The sequence below is a fragment of the Rhinatrema bivittatum genome, chromosome 4, assembly GCF_901001135.1.
Source record: "Rhinatrema bivittatum chromosome 4, aRhiBiv1.1, whole genome shotgun sequence".
NCBI lineage: Eukaryota > Metazoa > Chordata > Amphibia > Gymnophiona > Rhinatrematidae > Rhinatrema > Rhinatrema bivittatum.
The window spans coordinates 372,502,915-372,524,079 of NC_042618.1; positions in this window are offsets into that span (position 1 = coordinate 372,502,915).

A 21,165-nucleotide genomic window follows, 5' to 3' on the forward strand; every position below is an offset into this window, starting at 1 on the left:
TTGAACGTGGCAAATAGCACTGAAAAGTACTGTTGTGGTGATCGCTTGCGCGAAAAAAGACATCTGAGAAGAAAAACAAGTCTGAGAGAGGCTTCTGTACGTCTGTGTGAAGCAGGGAAAAAAAAGACTGAGGAGGAACTTACTGTTACAAACCCACGGGAATCCATGACCGGGGTCCTTACCTCTCCTGCTGCCAACTGCTGTCTGTTCACAGCGTTCCCCATTCTCCTTTGGACCGCGGCTGGGCCTCTCCGCGACGGCTTCTCCACGAGGGAAATGCCGCTGAGCTCCTCCAGGAAACCCTGCCCCTTAGGCACGCGCGCAAGGGGTCAGGATTTAAAGGGGCCATGGTGGGAAACTTTGGCCTGGCCCCTAAGATGATGTCAGACGCCATTGGGTATTTAAATCCAGCCTGTGCTTTTGTTCCTTGCCTTTGCAACAGGTCGTACTCTTCTGGAGTTACTGGTTGCTGCCTTATGTCCTGGTTCCTGTTTTCCTGATCCAGTTCCTGCTCCGTCCTGCCTCCGTGTTCCAGTTCCTGCTCCGTTCCTGTTCTCGCCTTCTTCTCCGCTCCTGCTCTGCTTGACTTCCTGGCTTTGACCTTGGCTTGACTCTGGTACTCTCCATTCGCTGCTTGTCCTGACCCTTGACCTGTTCCTGACTCCGCTACGCTGCTGCCTGCCCCGACCTCCAGCTTGCTTCATCGTTTTGCTTCTCTGCTGCCTGCCACGAGCTCTGGACTGTCTCCATTCACCCTTCTCTTCAGCCTGCCCCGACTCGGACCTCTCACCGGATTCCTCTTTGCCAGGAGGCCCAGCCTAAGTCCTGCCGGCCTTGGCACCCAAGGGCTTAACCTGCGGGGATCGTGGGTTGGTATAGGTGAAGGTCCTGTTCAGTATCCTGGTCTCGCACCGCCTCCCGGCTACGAGTCCTGCTGCAGGCCTCCCTTCAGCAGATCCTTTACACACTCTAGCCGGCTCAAGGGTCCATGCTCCACAACACTTACTTAACGTTTGCATGGGAACTGCCGTGCATACGCAGCAGAGCAAAGCTCCAATTTATGAAAGAGAACTCCACGTGGTGCACCATCGAATAATATCACCCAGACAGCATGGATAATTCAGCCCTGCTTATCGAAGGAAAAAAGCAGTGACTCTGTAGACATCTGAAAGCAGATCTAGTAGTAAACTGCCCCCTAACATCTTCCAAATGCGCCAGACAATTTTATTTAGCTGCACATGAGCAGCTGCATGAAAATAGAGAATAAATAAATATAATGAAAAAAAAAAAGGGGTAGCCAAGTTTTCATCTTGTCATTACCAAGTGTATGTACTTGCAAAACAGAATTCTAAGCATTTCACCAGACCTCCTGCTTTCAAGATCTGTTTGATCCTAGAATCATCTTGTTTAGGCAGAATCAGAAAGTGGGTTGTACCATAAACACCTTCTTTGCCAACAGCCTAGCCCATGACAGGCATTTCTACAAATGTATAGCTCCAGCAAAGTATGCAAAAGGAAGCAATGGAGACTGCAGTGCATTGGGAAATGGCTCAATAAATTATGCCTAGCCTTTTGCTTCAATTTGAATATCTTTGTTGCATCACCACAAAGGAAGATAAAAGTATAACTGGAGATTTAAGTAGAAATATAAAATAGTACAGATCATTTTTATCAAGGGTTTTCTGCCGTAGTGTGCCTTTAATTTGTCTTTTGTTTTACTTGGGTATGGTTGATATTTATGGTTTTATTGTTATGGCTAGTCCACGTCTGTTCTCCATTTTGAATGGCCTTATGACCAGGAAAGCAAAATGGATGTGTATTACATAAAAATAATATAAGAAAAATCTTTGTTTAATGAGACCCCTTCTTCATTTTCTCTCTCAGAATATGCAAAGAAACTGTATTTACTTTGGACAGAAAGGTAGCTTTATTTAGGGGCCAATATACTAAAACTTGTTACGGCTAACACAAGCATTAAAACATGTTAAACACATTGACCCGAATGACATCCCCAGTTACTACTCAATCGACTAAAGGTTTTATATTCTTGACTATATCGCGTGTTAAACAAGACCATAATGCCTCCATTAAAATCAGTTGCTAACAGCCAATTTTGACACAGCTTTTGTACATTGGCCCCTTAATCTATAATGCAAAGATTTTATAATTGTTGGCTCACTGTTGAATTTTTTTTTTTTTAACTTGCATCTTCCTCTGTGATACAGTAGTAAAATTATGCAAATAAAGCTAATAGGATTGTTCCAACCCGGTGAGCTTCACAAGCTCTTTTAGGGGGCTTATTTATTAAAGTTTTGTGCCTGTGCAAAAACTGCACCAGATTTGTCAGTGGAAAAAACAGTGAAGCAAAACTATACTAAATGAGCTCCTAACCCAGTAAATATTTGTCATCCATTGCAGTGTAGCACACCAAGGCACTAACCTTCAAATTTATTGCAAAAATAATTTATAAAAAGATGTCGCTAAAATATCAAAATGAAAATTATGGTTCCAAAACCATTTTTTTTTTATTTCTCTTGTGCAATAACAATCCTAATAGTGTCCCTTCCACTTCAGATAGGATGAAATATGTCCCTGACAACAGACATGAGCCGAATAACTCCATTTCCAACTTTCTGATGATAAAGACATGAAAGGAAACGCAAAGATTGACTGCAGCAGCAATGGATTCGAACAGACTAGATGGGCCTTATCTGCTTTCCTATTCTATGTTTCACGTTCACAAACTGCATATATTACCAGTATTTGTACAGCTCCTGGATTATTCTTACTTCAATTTGCATGCATGTGAAACTTTCTGTGTGGTCCTGTACTATGCTTTAATTTGAGAGTTCTGTAAGTAGACAGGTAAGATGATTCCTTTATCCAAGGCCCCTAGTTGTCAGTAGCAGCCTATATGGAATTCTGAGGCCAAAATCTTAAAATTTTGCAACAGTTCTTTGGCATTTCTGCAGTGCAAAGCATATCCATATATTTCTATTTATAGCATGTTAATATCTTTTTAATAATTTACATATAATGATATAAAACCTCATTGGATCCCCCTTTAACCTGTTCTTCTGGATGCTGGGGGAAGTTTGCTTCACATACTGTTTAATTGCAAATTTCCAATACGAGCCAATTGCCTTGAGCTGTCTATATACATCCAGGGTTAAATATTTACTTCTCAGGTTCAATGCACATAGTAAACAATACTTACTTTGCATGTCATTTCCCTTTCATTTACTTTCTTTCAAGTATGTATTCAATTTTCTTAGCCTTTAGTCCTTTCATAGAAGGGAAATATATCTGAAAAAGGTGATCATTATAGATCTGCCTACTCAACATGAGGTCCATAATAAGATGATGCCTGGGAAAGTTATTGGGGTTACCTGGATAATTTTATCCGGCTATACAGTGAAACTCACCTAGGTAAATGGTCCATTCAATATATCCAGATAAAGTAATCTGTGTAACTTTAGAATAGGTAATTTTTCCAAGCAGATTTATCTGGCTAACTTTATCTGAAGAGTGGTGCTCAGACAAAGTGAAACCATGTTCTTAGAATGCCCCACAACATTGCTTTTTTTTTTTTTTTTTTTTACAGGAATAAATTTTGGGTGAGCAATGAGTTCCCCAGACAAAATTTAGCTGAGAAGAGGAGATGGGGGAGGAAATATTCAAATCTTGGGTTAAAACATAAATGCCACGCTGGGTCAGACCAAGGTCTATCAAGCCCAGCATCCTGTCTCTGATAGTGGCTATTCCAGATTGCAGGTATCTGGCAAATCCCCCAAAATAGATCTATTTCTTATTACTCACTCCCAAGAATAACAATGGCTTTTCCTAGTCTACCTGGCTAATAATGTTTATGGACTTTTCCTTCAGGAGGTCCAAAAACCTTTCAGATCACACTATGCTAGTTGCTTTGTCCATGATGTCCAGTAACAGATTCCACAGTTTGATTGTGTGTTGTTGAGTGAAAAACTACTTTCTATGATTTGTTCTAAATCTGCTGGTTGTTATTTTCATGGATTGTCCCCTTGTTATAGTATTATTTGAAAGGATAAATTACTGTCCTTAATTTACCCATTTCACCCGACTCATGATTTTATAAACTTCTATCTTGTCTCCTTTCAGCAGTCCCTTTTCCAATCTAAAGAGCCCTAACCTCCTCATTCCCTTTATAACTTGTGTTGCCCTCTTGTACACCCAGGGCCGGTGCAAGGGGATTAGGTGTCCTAGACACCTTCTGCCTTGCGCTTCACCCCCCCCTGGTTGCACCGACACCTCTCTGGTCATGCCAACACCCCCGCCCTGGTCGCAGCTCCAACTCCTACTTCTCACGAGCGGCGGCAGCAAAGAGAAATGGAGATTTAAACCCCCCTCCCCTTTGCCGCCGCTCGCAGCCCCCACATGGCTTGCGAGCAGCGGCGACAGACACCCCTTAATGGTCAGCGCCCTAGGCCCAGGCTTAGCTTGCCTAGTGTTTCTGCCAGCCCTGTGTACACCTTTTCGAGTTCTACTATATTTTTTGACAATGGGATGACCAGAGCTGCACACAATATTCAAGGTGTGGTATCACCATAGATCGATACAGAGGTAATATATTTTCTGTTTTCTTCTCTATTCCTTTCCTGATCGTTCCTAACATTCCATTTACTTTTTTTTTTTTTTTTTTACTGCCCCGGCACACCGAGCTGAGGATTTCAATATATTGTGCACTCTGGGGCAGATTTTTAAAAAGTACGCCCGCGCGTACAAACAAGAGTACGCTGGGTTTTAATAGATACACGCGTAGCCGTGTGTATCTTTTAAAATCCTGGGTTGGCGCGCACAAGGCTGTGCAAAATTGGCAGCCTGCGCGCGCCAAGCCACACAGGCTGCCTCCGTTCCCTCCAAGGGAACCACCCCCCGCACCTTCCCCTCCCTTCCCCTACCTAACCCACCCCCCTAGCCCTATCTAAATCTCCCCTACCTTTGTTTGAAAAGTTACACCTGCCTGAGGCAGGCGTAACTCGCGTGCACCAGCCACACGATTCCCCGGCCCAGGAGCAGTTTCAGAGGCCTGGCCACGCCTCCGAAATGCCCACAGGCTGGAACTATGCCTGCGGCCCCGCCCCCGGATGACATGCCACCCCGACACGCCCCCCCGACACGCCCCCCAGGAAAGCCCTGGGACTTACGTGCGTCCCGGGTCTTGCGCGCGCCACCGAGCTTATTCAACATAGGCTGGGGGCGCACAGGGGGAACTTGGGGCAGGTTTTCGGGGGGTACGCGCGTACCCCTTTGAAAATCTGCCCCAATGACTCCTAGAGGAGTGACATTATCCCAAGGTCCTTTTCCTGACTGGTGACTCCTAATACAGAACTACAGTACCTGTAGTTGGGATTATTTTCACTTGTGTGCATCACTTTGCACTTTTCAGAATTAAATTTCGTCTGCCATTCTGATGCCAAGTCTCCCAACATTCTACTGCACTTCCTCGCAATCCACTGCTGTTCTAACAACTTTTAATAATTTTGTTTCATCTGCAAGTTTGATCACCTCACTTTTTCAGATCATTTATGAATATGTTAAACAGCACAGGTCCCCTACAGATCCCTATGATACTCCAATAATTACCTTTCCTCATTTGGAAAACATAACATACTTTCAGTTTCCTTTTGAAGTACCAATCCAAAAGTTAGATCAGTCCTTTGAATATCATTCTCTATGAGTGGAGAAGTAGTCTAGGGATTAGAATGCAGGCTGAGTATGTAGGAAATCAGGGTTCAAAATTCTACTGCCATTTCTTGTGACCTTGGGTAAGTCACTTCATCCTCTATTGTCTCAGGAAGAAACAAATTATGAGCCCTCAGTGGACAGGGAAATACTTATAGTACTTCAAAGTGCCTGAAAAAACAGAATATAATAAATTTATAAGCTGAACCTGCCATAGGTGGTCTTTAGGAATGTTGAATTTGTTTTATGCAGGAAAAAAAAACTGATTTTGATCTATTTCAGACATTTGTTCTTTCTGCACTCAATTATTTATATACAAAAATTTTTTTTACTATAAGAACGCATTAAAAGAAGTGCATCTGTGGCAATAGGTAAATTTTACAGTAGAAAACTAGGTGCCTTACCTGTGTTCAGAATATTTTAAGGATGGCATGTATACTGAAACTGGATTTTAATTTTCTGAATATATATTCATATTGCGGATTTTTTTTGGGAGGTAGAAAAATTATTTTCTGAAAACTACTATAAATTACATCAGAAATAACTGATCTTGGAAGGGAGAAAGACATCATAGCCAGTTGTATGTCTCTATATAATTTTCTTGGATTAGATCATTTCTTTTCAACTCAGGATTAGAATCATTATGTAACTCTACATAATAAAATGTTGAATTGTTTAACATTTCTATTAGTCCACCCCCCCTCCTTTTATTCATCACATATTCACTTATCCTATTTTCTAATGCCTGCCAGTAATGAAGCTGGATATTCTAGGGGCAACTTCATGCAGTCACTGGCTGTGAATAGCAGAAGCTCAGAGAACTCTCCTATTGTTTGTTCATGCTTCTGCTTTTGCCAGCTACTGAGAAAATGAAACTCAACAAAATGATTTGTTTGTTTTTTCCAAAAAGCAAAGGCAAACTTGAAGTGTGCTCTAAATTTGGCACACAGGTTCTCCCGTCCTTCCGATAAAATCTGTTCACATTTATGAAAGTATTCGGCATCAGATTTACAGAACTAAATGAAAAAAAGACTGCCAACCACCCTGAAGGAATCAGAAAGAAAAGTGGCACATTTTTTTTTAGCTTTAAAAGAAAATTTATCTTTATTCCAAGCTTTGTTTGGTCTGACATGTCAGACCTGCACAACCAGTTTTATGACAAGCATGTACATTACCATTCATCTGCCTGTTTATGTTTTCTCACCCGACTACTACACAAGAAAATCAATTTATATAAAAGAGCAAGGACTAGATGTATTATGAGAGGCAGAATGTAAACCCTTCCAGAACGCCTGGCAGCCTGTTTGAAACATTTTTGGATAAAATAAACATGTAGCAATGGAAACTGTTGGCCTGCATAGATGGACAACAAAATGGGATCGATGTAATAAAACCTGTTCTAAAATTGGAGTTCAATTTTGTTGGACCCTTGGGCCGAGGTGGTCCCCACCATCGGCAGGTAGAGTGGGCTGAAGATAGAGGCTGCTGGAGCTTCACCTATACCAGCCCTCATTCCCCACGGGTTGAGCCTTTGGATGCCATGGCTGGTAGGACTTATGTGGGCCTTGAGGTTGGTTTGAGAAGAGAGGAGGTTCAGCCCAGAGACAGCAGTCGATAGGTGGCATAGACCTACCCTGGACTGGGTTCAGTACAGGAACTCAGGCGCCAAAGGAACAGAGAGTAACTGGAAGCGCTCAAACAAAGAAAGGCTGGAGCCTTGTAAGTCCACGTCCAGGGAATAGGCTAGAGGAGGCGTCACTGACAGGCTTGGATCAGGGCCGGTGGCAAGCAGAGGTCGTGGCAAGCAATGAAGAATTCTGGACATGGAGAAGTCTGTAGCATAGTCAATCAAGGCAATGGTCAGGGCATGGCGAAGGCAGGCATAGTCAAGCGTAGCAGAGGTCTGAGACTGGAGATAAGCTGAAGGGTAGTCGTTGTTTCTTTTGTCAGATACCTAACTGACCTTGTAGTTAGTTACTTTTGAGACTGGAAGGGGGTAGCCATCCCCACAACCCTGAAGCAGCAGTGTCCTTTCCAACCTTCTCCGCAAGGAGGTGATGTCACCAGCCTGGACTAGCTACCCAGCTCTGAGGTAATCCTTAGGCTATGTCCCAGAGGTATGCAAGCAAGATCTCAGCCATTACCCCTCACTGTCCCCCATATATAGAGGAATATAGAGCTCCATCTCTGTGACCACAAGGACGCGCTACCCCGTGATCATCACACTAATACAAATCATTCTACCTTATCTTCCCCCACAGCAACCTCTCACCCCATCCTCTGCTCCCCTAAATACAAATCAAACAGTCTAACTAAAGCTACCCTGACGAATCACTTAAGGAGCTTGTAGGAATTTTTTCATAGGGTCCCAGATATTTAACATCTTGTCTGGTTTCCCCCAAGCTTTGTCAATTATCACCTCCATCATCTACCCCTACCCTTTCAACTGGTCTATAGTTTCCTGGATTGCCCCTGGTGCCCTTTTTAAATATTGGGGTTACATTGGCCACCCTCCAATCTTCAAGTAGAATGGATGATTTTAATGATAGTTTACAAATTTTAACTAAGAGATCTGAAATTTCATTTTTTAGTTCCTTCAGAAACCTCAGGTTCATACCATCCAGTCCAGGTGACTTGCTACTCTTTAGTTTGTCAATCTAGCCTACTACATCTTCCAGGTTCTCCATGATTTGGTTCAGTTCATCTGGAGCTCTGCTTGTCTCCGGGGACCTGCACGTGGAACAGGGAGCATTTCAGAGAATGCCACCCTGGAGAATCTGGATTTCAGTTTCCTACCTAAAATCCTAACTTTGGCTTCCAGAACCTCCCTCACACATTTTCCTATGTCATTGGTGCCTACATGTACCACGACAGCTGGCTCCTCCCCAGCACTGTCTAAAATCCTATCTAGGCAACTTGTGACTTCCGCCACCTTCTCACTAGACTGGCAAGTTACTAAGTGATCCTCAAATCCACCAGCCACCTAGCGATATACATTTCTAATAATCGAATCACCAACTAGGATGGCTGACAAGATGATCAATTCTATAATTTAACAGCATATTCAGCTGGCTTCTAGCCTGACAATTTTTTGTATACTGAAAATCACCCAACCTTTTATGTTAATGTCCAAAACAGAGATCTCCTTTTCCCTACTATGTTTCATGCTTCTTCTTCTGATAGGAGGCAACAGAGATCATATGCTTTCTAAGTACTACCTTTCTCACACTTCCAATAAGTGTATACACCCATCTCATCTAAATCATTTTGAACCAAATGATCAAATACTGCTTGATCCTGCAATAGGGACTCATTGGAGGATCATCTACTTTTCCTTACTGGAGAGGGAGCCACATTTTAAAAAAGTAATATAGCACCATGATCAGATTTAGTGATAGCACTAATCTCACATCATTCCACTTGCTAGACATCCTCTAGTCCTATCCACCACATATCAATACATGAATAAAATCAATGTGTGAAGAATAACAAGTAATCTCTTAACTCCAAATTAAATTTCCTTCATATATCCACCAATCCCAATTTACCTGTCACAAAAAAATGTAGTCCATACCTCTTCTTTAACATGTTGAGAAAAGGGCCCTGATCTGTCCATAATATAATCTAATACCAAATTAAAATCTCCAACCATTAACAAAATTCCCTTGCCCTCAATACATATAAGGTCAAATATATCGTGAAACATTTAAAGGAGCCATTTGATCTGTACACATTTAACAAAATCATCTCTTCCCCAAATGAACCTGTCTTCCAGATCAGAGATCTAATTCTTGCATAGAAAATGAACATTTTTGTGAAATAAAATAGTCACCCCTCCAAGATGCCTCAAACATCTCTAACCTACTTAACCTATAATGTGTGTTGATACCTCACTGGGAAATGCAATTCTAGCAAAAAAACAATATATGGATGCAATGTATCCAGTGCCTGCATTATTATTATTATTTTTAACTTTGACAGGGTGATTAAGGCCATTTACATTCCAAGAACATATTTATTCTTATTCTTTATTTACACCATTACATGTAAAAAATCCTAACCAGACCATACCAGAGACAAAATACCAGTTCACACCAAATCCAAGATGTATTTAACAGGCCCTCCCCTCCACAACCACAGGTCAGAAAGCCAAACCTGGGAGTCCCAATCCCCCATTCTACTGCACCACTTAACCACTCCTCACATACCAAACCCCACCCCCTTCCTATCCTCCTTCCACCTCCCCTCCCCCATGTTTCCTTCCTCTCCACCTGACATCGCTCATGAAGCAACCCCAACTTCATTCAGCAGGTCAACTTTCACCAATGGTGTCCTACCCTAGCCTCCTCAATGTAGATAATGACATCCGAGTACTTGAAAAAAGGAAAAAAAAAGTTCACAACTCTCCAAATCAAGTTTCTGAAGAACAAAAAAAAAGAAGCTCTCAGTTTGGCCACAGGATCTGCAGCAGCTTCCACCTCAGACCACGGACTCTACTCAGTGCTTAGGCAATTTCTCAACAATCACAGTTTTGGCTCTATTAGGCAGCACCTTCCTGACATCATTTGTGCCTTTTACGGCCAGTTCTTTGATGAGCAATGCAGGCCATTCGCCTTCTGTACTGGGCAGCCAGTACTTTTAATGATGCTTTCTCACCGCTGTGGTGAGCCTCCATGCTCCGCTCTAGTTGGACCCGCAGCCGCCCATGGATTACCATTTTGAGCATGTGGTGATCTCTCACATGACAAAGACTGAGGCTCTGATGAACCTCCATTTTGATTTGTCATTGCAAGAAATGCCCCAGCTTCCTCTGGGGATTTAAACTGCTTCCATTTATTGTTAAATAAAATGTGTAATTGCACTGGGTAAAGCAACTTAAATTTCAAATGTTGTTAAAATAACTTCCTCTTAGGGACTTCCGATCTGTTATGATTCAGCCTGTGGCAGGAGCCACAGGCTGCCTCTCCACCTCCCTTCCCCCACAGCAGGAGCCTGTCTTTGTGCCGGCATGGCAGGATCTGCTCCGGGGATCTCCCTCATGGCATGGTGCCGTGCTACTGTTCCTCAAAGCGGCATGAGGCCACCGACAGCCTTCACATGCGGCATCAGCTGAGCTTCTGCTCTACAAGCGGTCTGGAGACCGCTGACGCCAGTCCCGCATGGCAGGAGCTGCGCCTTCACCTCCCTTGCAGCCCAGAGGCCATCCTTGTGTTTATCTTGCACCATGGAGCCGCCGACAGCGTTCCCATGTGGCCTAGAGGCCACCAACCTACGTCGGGCCCTCCGTGGGAAGAGGGCCTGCATCCTCAACCTCGCCCGGAGCTGCCAGTGAGCCTCCTTCAGAAGCAGGGAGCCGTCCCTGATGCCGGGGCCTGCCCTGAGGTCTATCTTCAGCTTCTGCTTCAGCTTCAGCTCTGGCTTCTCTTTGACGTCAGCATCTACAGGGCCGCTGTCCAAGGTCCTGCAGACTTCCTCTTCCTGCCTTTCCTAAGGTGCGGGGCTGCCTCTCTCTGCCCTTCTTGTAGGGTCAGTGAGTGAGTGGGTCCTGGATGATGTCATCTCCTGGATCCGCCTCTTCAGCCTACAAAAGGTTCCTCAGTTCATTCTTTCCTCGCCTTCGCAAGGAGTAAGTTCCTCCCTGGAACTTCTCCTCTTGGAGCTGGTCTCCTGAGGATCCCTCATCTCTGCTCCTGCCTGGCATCCTTGTCTTGGGATCCCATTCCTTGTTCCTGACTTCTTTGATGTTCTACGTTCCTGGTCTCTTGTCTTTGTGATGTCCAGTATCCTGATGTTCCGTTCCAGTACAGAGGTTCCTGAGGTTCCATCGTCCCTTTCCTCATGGTCCGCGACCAGTCTGGCTGGGCTGTGCCGGAGGCCTTGGTCCCGCCCACGGCATGCCCCCGGGCCAGCACCCCGCCCCCGGAACACCCCCTTTTGCAAGCCCCGGGACTTACACGCTTCCCGGGGCTTGCGCGCACCGCCGAGCCTATGCAAGATAGGCTCGGCCTGCGCAGGGGTAGCTTGGGGCAGGTTTTCGGGGGTTAAGCATGTATTTTACACGCATACCCCTTTGAAAATCTGCCCCTATACGTTTTTTTTTTTAAGAGTTTCTAAAGTATCAGAACTGTTCTGCAAAACTGTTTATCAGTTAGTATACTTTAAATTTGGTGACTGATGATAGCTTAGAATGTGATGTCAATAGTCAGCACTTTTAAAGAATTTGACTCTGAACTTCTTTTCCAAAGATGTTCCTGTGTTGGCTGTTGAAGATTTATTTGAAACTTTTTATATGCATACATCATACCGGTTCACATTGTAACTAAAGGCAAAAATTACAATCAATGTAAAAGAATGTTTTTCTTTTCAAGACAAACAAATACAATTTCACACCAAGGTCTCTTGGTATAGAAATGTATGTTGTCACAGAATTCTTTTACTGTAGTACTGCTCTCTTCTGAAATGATTATGTTTCGTTTGTTCAGAGCACTGGGTTTCTTTTCTCTCCAATATACTCATTAACTATGATAAAATGTTAATAAATCTGAGTCCAACTCTATTGTAGATTCTAATTATTCATGGAAACTTCAAAAATCTTACAATTATCTCACAGCACTGAAATAATTTGATTCTGAATATGAGGATACTCAATCAAGTTTAGCACAGTAATTGCAAGTAAATGTCCAAATTCAACTATAGCTTCATTGTAAATAGAGCTGCTCTCAGTCAACTCAGACTCAGCCCAGGTTCTGGTACCATATAGTATTTTTCTGAATACTGGTATGATGATAAGACAATCTAGCTATAGTATCACCTTCCTTTTAATAAAAAAAATGTCTGGCTGTCTTTACCTCTAGCCTCACAGAATTACAGAAATCAATCCCATATAGACAACTCTTCCTTTCCTACTCTGCAATGCTGAGTCTAATTCTGCATCTCAGCAGTTTTTTGTAGCAATAACTGACACTATCTTATGTCTTATCTTGGCAGGTCCAATTTGTAAGTTTAGCACTTTTAAAAAATGTTTTATTTATTATTTTATCAGGATACCAACATAGTAAGACCACATAAATTACACCATGAATAAATCAATAATGTTTACAAATCTAAACTGCAATTCCAAAAAAAGCTCCCCACCCCACCCAACCTAAAGCCTAACTGCCCAAGAGAAAACCATACCTATTTGTGCTAAACAGGGAGAGGATAGAAAGAAGTAGCCACTCGGGAAATAGCTGACTCCCACAGTAAACCCCAGGAGCTTATAGACGGCACAAAAAAAGATTAGGAGTCCTAGGAATCCCCTTAAAACACTGAGGACTACATTTCCCAGGGGGCCTAATTCCACTAGGACCCCTGAGAGACTAAACAGGAAGCAGTGAGGCAGGGGGAGGTGGGGCCCAGGCTTCTTGGCAGTAACCTAGGAGATATTGATTGGGGTGGGACAAAGGCACAGCTGGTTGAAGAACAAGGATGCTGGGAACAACCAAAGCTGATGGAGATGGAGCTGCCTACAGAAATAGAGGAAGAAGCAGAGCTAATGGATTCCTCAGACTGAACAAGAAAGGTGGTGAGGCCTCAGGCCAAGCCCTGAAGATTGCGAAACAGTGGTGATCTTTTTTTTTTTCTTAGTTTGAATTGTAGCTGGGTTCTGCGGAGGTGTGGGGAGGTTGAACCCAGCTGGGCCTCTTGGCTTGGCCCTTTGAAAGGCAAGAATGTTGTTAGTGTTGTAGTTGGTTTTTGGTTAGCTTAATGTGACTAGAGAAGCAGTAACTCCACAGCAGCGCTCTGAACACTTGTAGGCACTGCAGTTAAAAAGAAAAAAAAAAAAAGAGGACTGTATTTAGTTTTATTTTCTGTGGATGGGTCTAGAGGAGGAGCAGAGCAACCACTATGATCTGAATACTTGCAGATGCTCCAGTTAAAAGAGAAAAGGAAAAAAAAAATGTGCTTTGTTTTTTTTTGTTTTTTTTTTTGTGGCTGCTAAAAGGAGAGGTTCGAGATCAGTGTTCTTGGCATTCGTGGGCACGGCAGTTATGCTAAGCCTGGCCCAATGGTGGGAAAAACTGGGTTTTGGTTTTTGCTTTCCTAAGGCAATCAAGGCAAAAAAGACTGTTTTAATTTTTTTCTTTTCTTCTTTCTTTCCTTCTGAACCCTTTTGAAAGGCCCCTCCCCACCCCACCCCCGGGAAAGGTTTGGACTCTTGTTTTATTCACACTCTCGCTACTCCTGGGAAACCTGCCCCCAGCCCTAGCTACACCCCCCTACCTTTATTCCCAAAGTTACGCCTGCTCGGGCCGGCTGCCGGAACGCCAGGTTCCGGTCCGGGGGCTGGTCCGGAGGCCACGGCCACACTCCGGAATGCCCTGTAAATAGCACGTTACAGTTTTAATGCTTTAATTTCTATGCCCCCTGCTCTTTGTATAATCCTCCTTGTTTTCCCCTCCCTGTGATCTCTCACATGACAAAGACTGAGGCTCTGATGAACCTCCATTTTGATTTGTCATTGCAAGAAATACCCCAGCTTCCTCTGGGGATTTAAACTGCTTCCATTTATTGTTAAATAAAATGTGTAATTGCACTGGGTAAAGCAACTTAAATTTCAAATGTTGTTAAAATAACTTCCTCTTAGGGACTTCCGATCTGTTATGATTCAGCCTGTGGCAGGAGTCACAGGCTGCCTCTCCACCTCCCTTCCCCCACAGCAGGAGCCTGTCTTTGTGCCGGCACGGCAGGATCCGCTCCGGGGATCTCCCTCATGGCATGGTGCCGCGCTACTGTTCCTCAAAGCGGCATGAGGCCACCGACAGCCTTCACATGCGGCATCAGCTGCGCTTCCGCTCTACAAGCAGTCTGGAGACCGCTGACGCCAGTCCTGCATGGCAGGAGCTGCGCCTTCACCTCCCTTGCAGCCCGGAGGCCATCCTTGTGTTTATCTTGCACCATGGAGCCGCCGACAGCGTTCCCATGTGGCCTAGAGGCCACCAACCTACGTCGGGCCCTCCGTGGGGAGAGGGCCTGCATCCTCGACCTTGCCCGGAGCTGCCAGTGAGCCTCCTTCAGAAGCAGGGAGCCGTCCCTGATGCCGGGGCCTGCCCTGAGGTCTATCTTCAGCTTCTGCTTCAGCTTCAGCTCTGGCTTCTCTTTGACGTCAGCATCTACAGGGCCGCTGTCCAAGGTCCTGCAGACTTCCTCTTCCTGCCTTTCCTAAGGTGCGGGGCTGCCTCTCTCTGCCCTTCTTGTAGGGTCAGTGAGGGAGTGGGTCCTGGATGATGTCATCTCCTGGATCCGCCTCTTCAGCCTACAAAAGGTTCCTCAGTTCATTCTTTCCTCGCCTTCGCAAGGAGTAAGTTCCTCCCTGGAACTTCTCCTCTTGGAGCTGGTCTCCTGAGGATCCCTCATCTCTGCTCCTGCCTGGCATCCTTGTCTTGGGATCCCATTCCTTGTTCCTGACTTCTTTGATGTTCTACGTTCCTGGTCTCTTGTCTTTGTGATGTCCAGTATCCTGATGTTCCGTTCCAGTACAGAGGTTCCTGAGGTTCCATCTTCCCATTCCTCATGGTCCGTGACCAGTCTGGCTGGGCTGGTAGGGTGCGTAGTGGCCCAGTGGTCTGCTACCACCCCGGCTGGGGTGTGTAGGGCGCTGGTGGGATTCTTCCATCTCTGGAGCTGAGGGTACCCATGTTCCTGTCTGTCTCTCCTGGGTCTGGAGTCTTCTGGATGTCCGCTTCATCTGTCCCAGCTGCTTCTCATCGAGTGTCTGGGGAGTCTGTTCTGGATGTCCTGGATCCTTGCCTTGGAGCCTCATCTTCCTCATTTGATGCTCTGGACTTAGGCTACGCCTAGCCCCCAGCAGGCAGTGCTCTGGTGGATAGCCTGAGGGCCCGTCTGGCCACCGCAGCCTCCTCCCCGGCTGTGGTGTTATTGCTGTATCTGGAGTCTCCTTCATCTCGGATAGATTTCTTTCGTCCATCTGAGTTCCAAGTCAGATCTTCACTCTCATCTGATCTTCTTCATGTTCAGGTTCCGGAGCTCCTCTCCTGTGGTCCGTCTTCAAGTCCAACTTCGGGATACCTTCATGTTGCCTCTTCCACGCCGGGTCAGAGGGGTCTGCTGTTGACCTTCTTGATATGTTGATCATGCTGGGTTCCTGAGGCTCATGTTCAGGACGGGGCCACCTGGAGTTTTGGCCGGTTACCTTCATTGTCTGTCCTGATGTCCTTCTCATCAGTACCTATTGCCATCTTGAACTCTAATGTAATTGAGTTGATGCCAGCCTTGCTGCTTCACCTCCAACGTGGTCTGCAACCATCCCGGCTGGGGTGTGTAGGGCGCGTGGCGTTGCAGCAATCCTTTCAAGTTTACTTCAGCGTCTGAGTCTTGTCTATTCCAATGTCTGAGTCTTTGCCTGCCTTGAGTCATCATCTGAATCTTGTCCTGTGTCTTGTCCTCTATCCGACCTGCTGCTTCCCGCCGCTCCCTAGCAGCAGTCCGAAAGGGCTTGGAATGGTCGGAGACCATTCAGAGACCACCATTACATTGGTGGTCTCAAGGAAGCTCGCAGGTTCGGTCGAGGCTCAGGGTAAGGACGTTTCACCGCAAGGGCACACATTTCATCCCACGCTGGAAAGCGCACCCGGTGCTCTCATCCATCGCAGTGCAACACGATCATGGCACAGGACTGAACAGAGGCTGGGTGTGAGAGCTCCGGGACTCCCCCTCCTTATAATTGCTAAACCTGCCTATTTAGACCTGAATCTGCTTCTCTCTCCTGTGTGCCTTACCCTATTGTTGAGTGGCTGCTGGCCATTGTGTTTCCAGAGTCCTGGAGGCCAAGCTATGGCCACAGATGTGTTCACAGCGGGCAGGACAAGAAAAGTGGAAATTCCAAAATGGCAGCCATGAGCAAACTTTAGCGGCGATTTTGGCAGAGGCTCTTCTTCAGATTTCGAACAGCATGTCTGCTGCCCTAGACGAATACCTGATCAAAATACAAATGTCTATGGATATTAAAGGTAGCCTGGAAGGTCAGTCAAAACGCTTAGACCAGATGCATCTCAGATCAAGATGACCGGCTAATCAAAGCCGAGTGACACATTGTGGAATTAAGCACAAAACATGCAGTTTTGATGGAAAGACTCGAGGACCAGGAAAATCACAATCAGCGAAACAATTTGAAAATTGTCTTGCCTGAAACTCTGAGGGAAGATGAGCTGTATGACTTCATAGAAAAATGGCTGCCTGACTGCTTGAGCCTGGTAGTTCCTGAGGATCGCCTTCAGTGTGAACGGATCCACTGTGTTAGACCACTGCGTGACAAGGAGAGCAAGCCTCGGCCAGTCATGGCTTGTATTTTGAACTGGTCTCACAAGACCCAGCTACTACGGACATTCTGACAGCATTCGGCTGTGGATTTCAGGGGAAGTTGGATCTTGTTGTTCAATGACTTCTCAGCATGGGTCACTGTGCAAAGGAAGTGTCGCCGGCCTGCTCAGAGCTACACAGGAGAGGGATACGCTTTGATTTGTTATTCCCTGCTAAGTTGCACATGCAGCATAACAACAAAGTACTATTTTTCACCACCAAAGAAGCAGCAGCTTCGTTTTTGGCCACTCTGTATCAAGGAAACGTGGGGTGACGCAGTGGTGTTATAGCCAGTTTTTCCTTTTCATAACTGACTAAATTCTCCCCTTTCAGGGGGGCGACATTACTGCTGCTAACTTCTCTCAACGTTGGCACTGTAATGTTTATTGGTGTTTTGGAGGTTTTGTTAATCACACACCCAGATTTAGGCAGTGTGTTGGTCCCTTAAGCGACACGCCGGATATTTCCTCTGAGGACTTTTTCTGGGTTGGAGCTTGTTGCAAAGTGCCTGTATGTTTTTCAGGAATATTGTATGGACTTCTGCCTGATTTATGCAGTTCTAGGGGTCATTACATGTTCATGTTCACACATGTCGTTATTACAATGTTCTTGTTTCTATATTTTATGTCGTTATGCTGTACATAAGTGGAGTGGGTCTCTATCTTTTGGAGGGAAGGGGATGTTTTGAATGATGTCCCATAGCACAGACTCCTATGGTATTGGTTTTTGCAGAGGGGAGTTTCGTGCCTCTTGAAGTGGGCGGAGGGGTTTAATTTTGTAAGGTGTGATTCTGCATATGGGGGGCTGTCAGTGTGAGTGGAGGGAGGGAAGTATTTTAGGCTTTACTGATATGGGGGTAAGGCATTGGAGAAGACCAAGAGATAGAGTCGTCCCGCGGCTAAGGCTGGGAGGACCCAGGGCCACATTCATATCATGTTTACAGCGAGCCGAGCAAAGTATGAGCACAGTACAATTTGCCATGGTGAAGGTTAAAATTACATCACTGAATGTAGATGAGATTCATTCTTTAATAAAAAGAAGAAAATGTATGTTTCAACGGTTGCATTCACAGGTAGTGTTTCTGCAGGAGACTCACTTGTCTGATACAGAGCATTCAAAATTAAAAAGGAAGTGGGTGGGACAATGTGTATGCTCTTTCACTTCCCGGAAACAGAGTGTGGCAAATCTTATACATAAACAATTAACATTTCTGGTTGAATGTATGTTGCAGGATAAAGAGGGGCAATATGCAGGTGTGCTCCATCACCAGAATGTTGCATTTTGTAATTTGTATGCACCCAGCATGTATTCCCATGAATTTTTCACTCATCTAATGGGCCTACTCTTTAGATCTTTCAGAATATAGCTTAGTGATTGGGGGGGATTTTAATATTGTGGCTGATAGGAGAGTTGATTGTAAACCTGTCAAGGCAGCGAACAGGGAAGAAGGGGGCTTAGGTGTTACATTTTTTCTGTCAAGAATTGAGATTGTTTGATGTTTGGCATGTTTTGCATCCAGGAGAGCAGGATTTTACTTTTTACTCTAATCCTCACAAGTCTTATTCTAGGCTGGGAGAGGCTACTATAAGTACCATCTCCATTTCTGATCATTCCCCGGTCTCTGCAGGCATAGAACTAGGGTGTTCACAGAGTTCCCCTTTTTCCTGAACTCTACCTAGATAAGTTGTGCTGGGAGGAATATTTAAAGTTTAATGCTCTATAGACGTTTCCCCTTCTGTGCTATGGGAGGCTGGCAAAGCAGTCCTGAGGGATCACATTATTGAGTATGTGGTGAAATAAAAAATAATTCATAATGTGGAAATCTTGTACTTAACCAGTACGTTAAAATCTGCGCAGTCCCAGCATATAACTGATATGTTGGATTCCACTAAATTTAATGTAGACCAACCACATGTAGCTTTGAATCATTTATTGCACCAGCGAGTGTCCAAATCCCTTAGATTTTTCCAATATCAGATATAGATTTGGTAATAGGACAAGCAAGCTCCTTGCCAATTTGGTTAGGGTGCAAGGCCAAACATCTTGTATAGCAGGTATTAGAGATTGCTCCAGCATACTCAAGCTGATATTTCAGCACATTTTCTGGAATATTATAGTGGCGTTTATAGCCAGAAGACGGTGAATATGGAAGTTCACAACTCCTTTTTTCAGGATTTTTCATGGCCCACCTTGTCGCCAGACTTAGTGAAGACACTTAATGCCCCTATTAAGGATAGCAAAATATTTTCTGTAATTCAGGACCTGAAGCTGGGGAAAGCCGCAGGGACTGACTGATGCATTAGGGACAGAATTTTACAAAATTATGAAATCCCCGGGGTTATCTCAATTTTATAATGACTTTGCTTCCAAAAAATGTTTAGCCCAGGCTATGAATTAGCCTGTCATAGTGGTATTGCCAAAAAAAGGTAAGGATCCTCTAGAGGTGGGATCTCAACCATCCTATTTCTTTGATCAATGTGGATATGAAAATTCTGACTGTAGTCTTAGCCAACAGATTGAATAATGTTCTCCCTCAGTTAATTAGTACTGATCAGATGGGATTTGTAAAAGGAAGGCAAGGAGTGAAGAACATCCGCCGATTAATTGCCGTGTTGAGTCACACTTCAACCACTGAGTCAGTTGTCCTTAGCTTAGAAAAGGCATTTGACTCGCTCTCGTGGGAATACATGTTTTGGGCGCTAACCCAATATGGCCACTTCGGTATATTGGGTTAGCTGGGGTGGCTAAAAGTTATGTACAGTAACCCTAGTGCCCGCATTTTAATAAATGGTGCTTTTATAGAACAGTTTGCCTTACAATGTGGAGTGTGCCAGGGATGTCCTCTCTCGCCTCTATTGTTTGTATTGGCAATAGAACTGCTAGCGATATAGCTGCGACGAGATGAGGGATTCAAGGGCATTAGTATAGGCGAACATCCTCTTAAAATTGCTATGTTCACAGATGATATCCTTCTGTTTGCAGGCCACCCTCAAAGGAGCATACTTATCATCATACATATCTTTTCTCAGTTTCATAAGATTGCAGACCTGAAGATTCATTTCTCAAAGTCTGAGGCTTTGGTGCATGATCCACGATTGATGGAAACCTAGGAGGGCCCCTTTCCTCTTGCTTGGGCATCACATAAAATTAAATATCTGGGCGTGTGGATCCCCCTTTCTGTTTTTCCTTTGGAATGGTAAAAGAACGTGGATAAGACACACAAAACTTCACTGCTCCAAAGAGACAGGTGGTCTAGATCTTCCCAATTTACGATTATATAATGCAGCCTGTCAATTGCAATTTGTAGGTGAGTGGATTACTGGTAAATACTCCTGCTGTGAAGAGGGATTACTGGTGGGTATGCTGGCTCCCAAGTCCTCCTGTATTTTATCCAGGCCCTACCTGTGGAACTGCAAAAGTTGGTATTCCCTAGGACCTTGGTGTACCCTTGTGTGCAGGCTTGGAGATGGCTGAGGAATAAATGGGGCCTGAGGGGATACCAGTCCCTGCTACTCCCGTTTCTGGGTAATTTGAGATTTTTTTCCATGTATGGAGTATGCCCCTATTTTCCAGGGAGTTAAGTATATCATACATTTATGTGAGGAAAATAAGCCAGATGTTATGTCTTTTACTATGAAGCAAACAACAACAAAATAATGTGTGGCAAATAATCTACTGGTCAGTATCTTTTAGAATAGCTGAGTAACCTATTTGATATATGATCCCTCACGGATGTTCCGTGCAATAAAATCTGAATTTCAGCACTAGTGCTAAGTGTTTCAGCAGTTTACCCCAACTACATACAATCAACTACGGTTTCCTGCATCATGACGCTCTAACCTTCAAGATTTACAGAACTTGTGAAGTTGTGGTCCCCCTGACTCAGCTCCTGATGCGAAACATGGCCGTGTTGGGGTCCTTGTACTATGATTCTGTAACTGTGACTATATAAAAAAGATGTACCATATTGGTGATTGTATGTATAATTAAATACTGCTTAAATTTCTAAAAGATACTGACCAGTAGATTATTTGCCACACATTATTTCGTTGTTGTATGTTTTCTACATGTGTGCGCTATCTACCA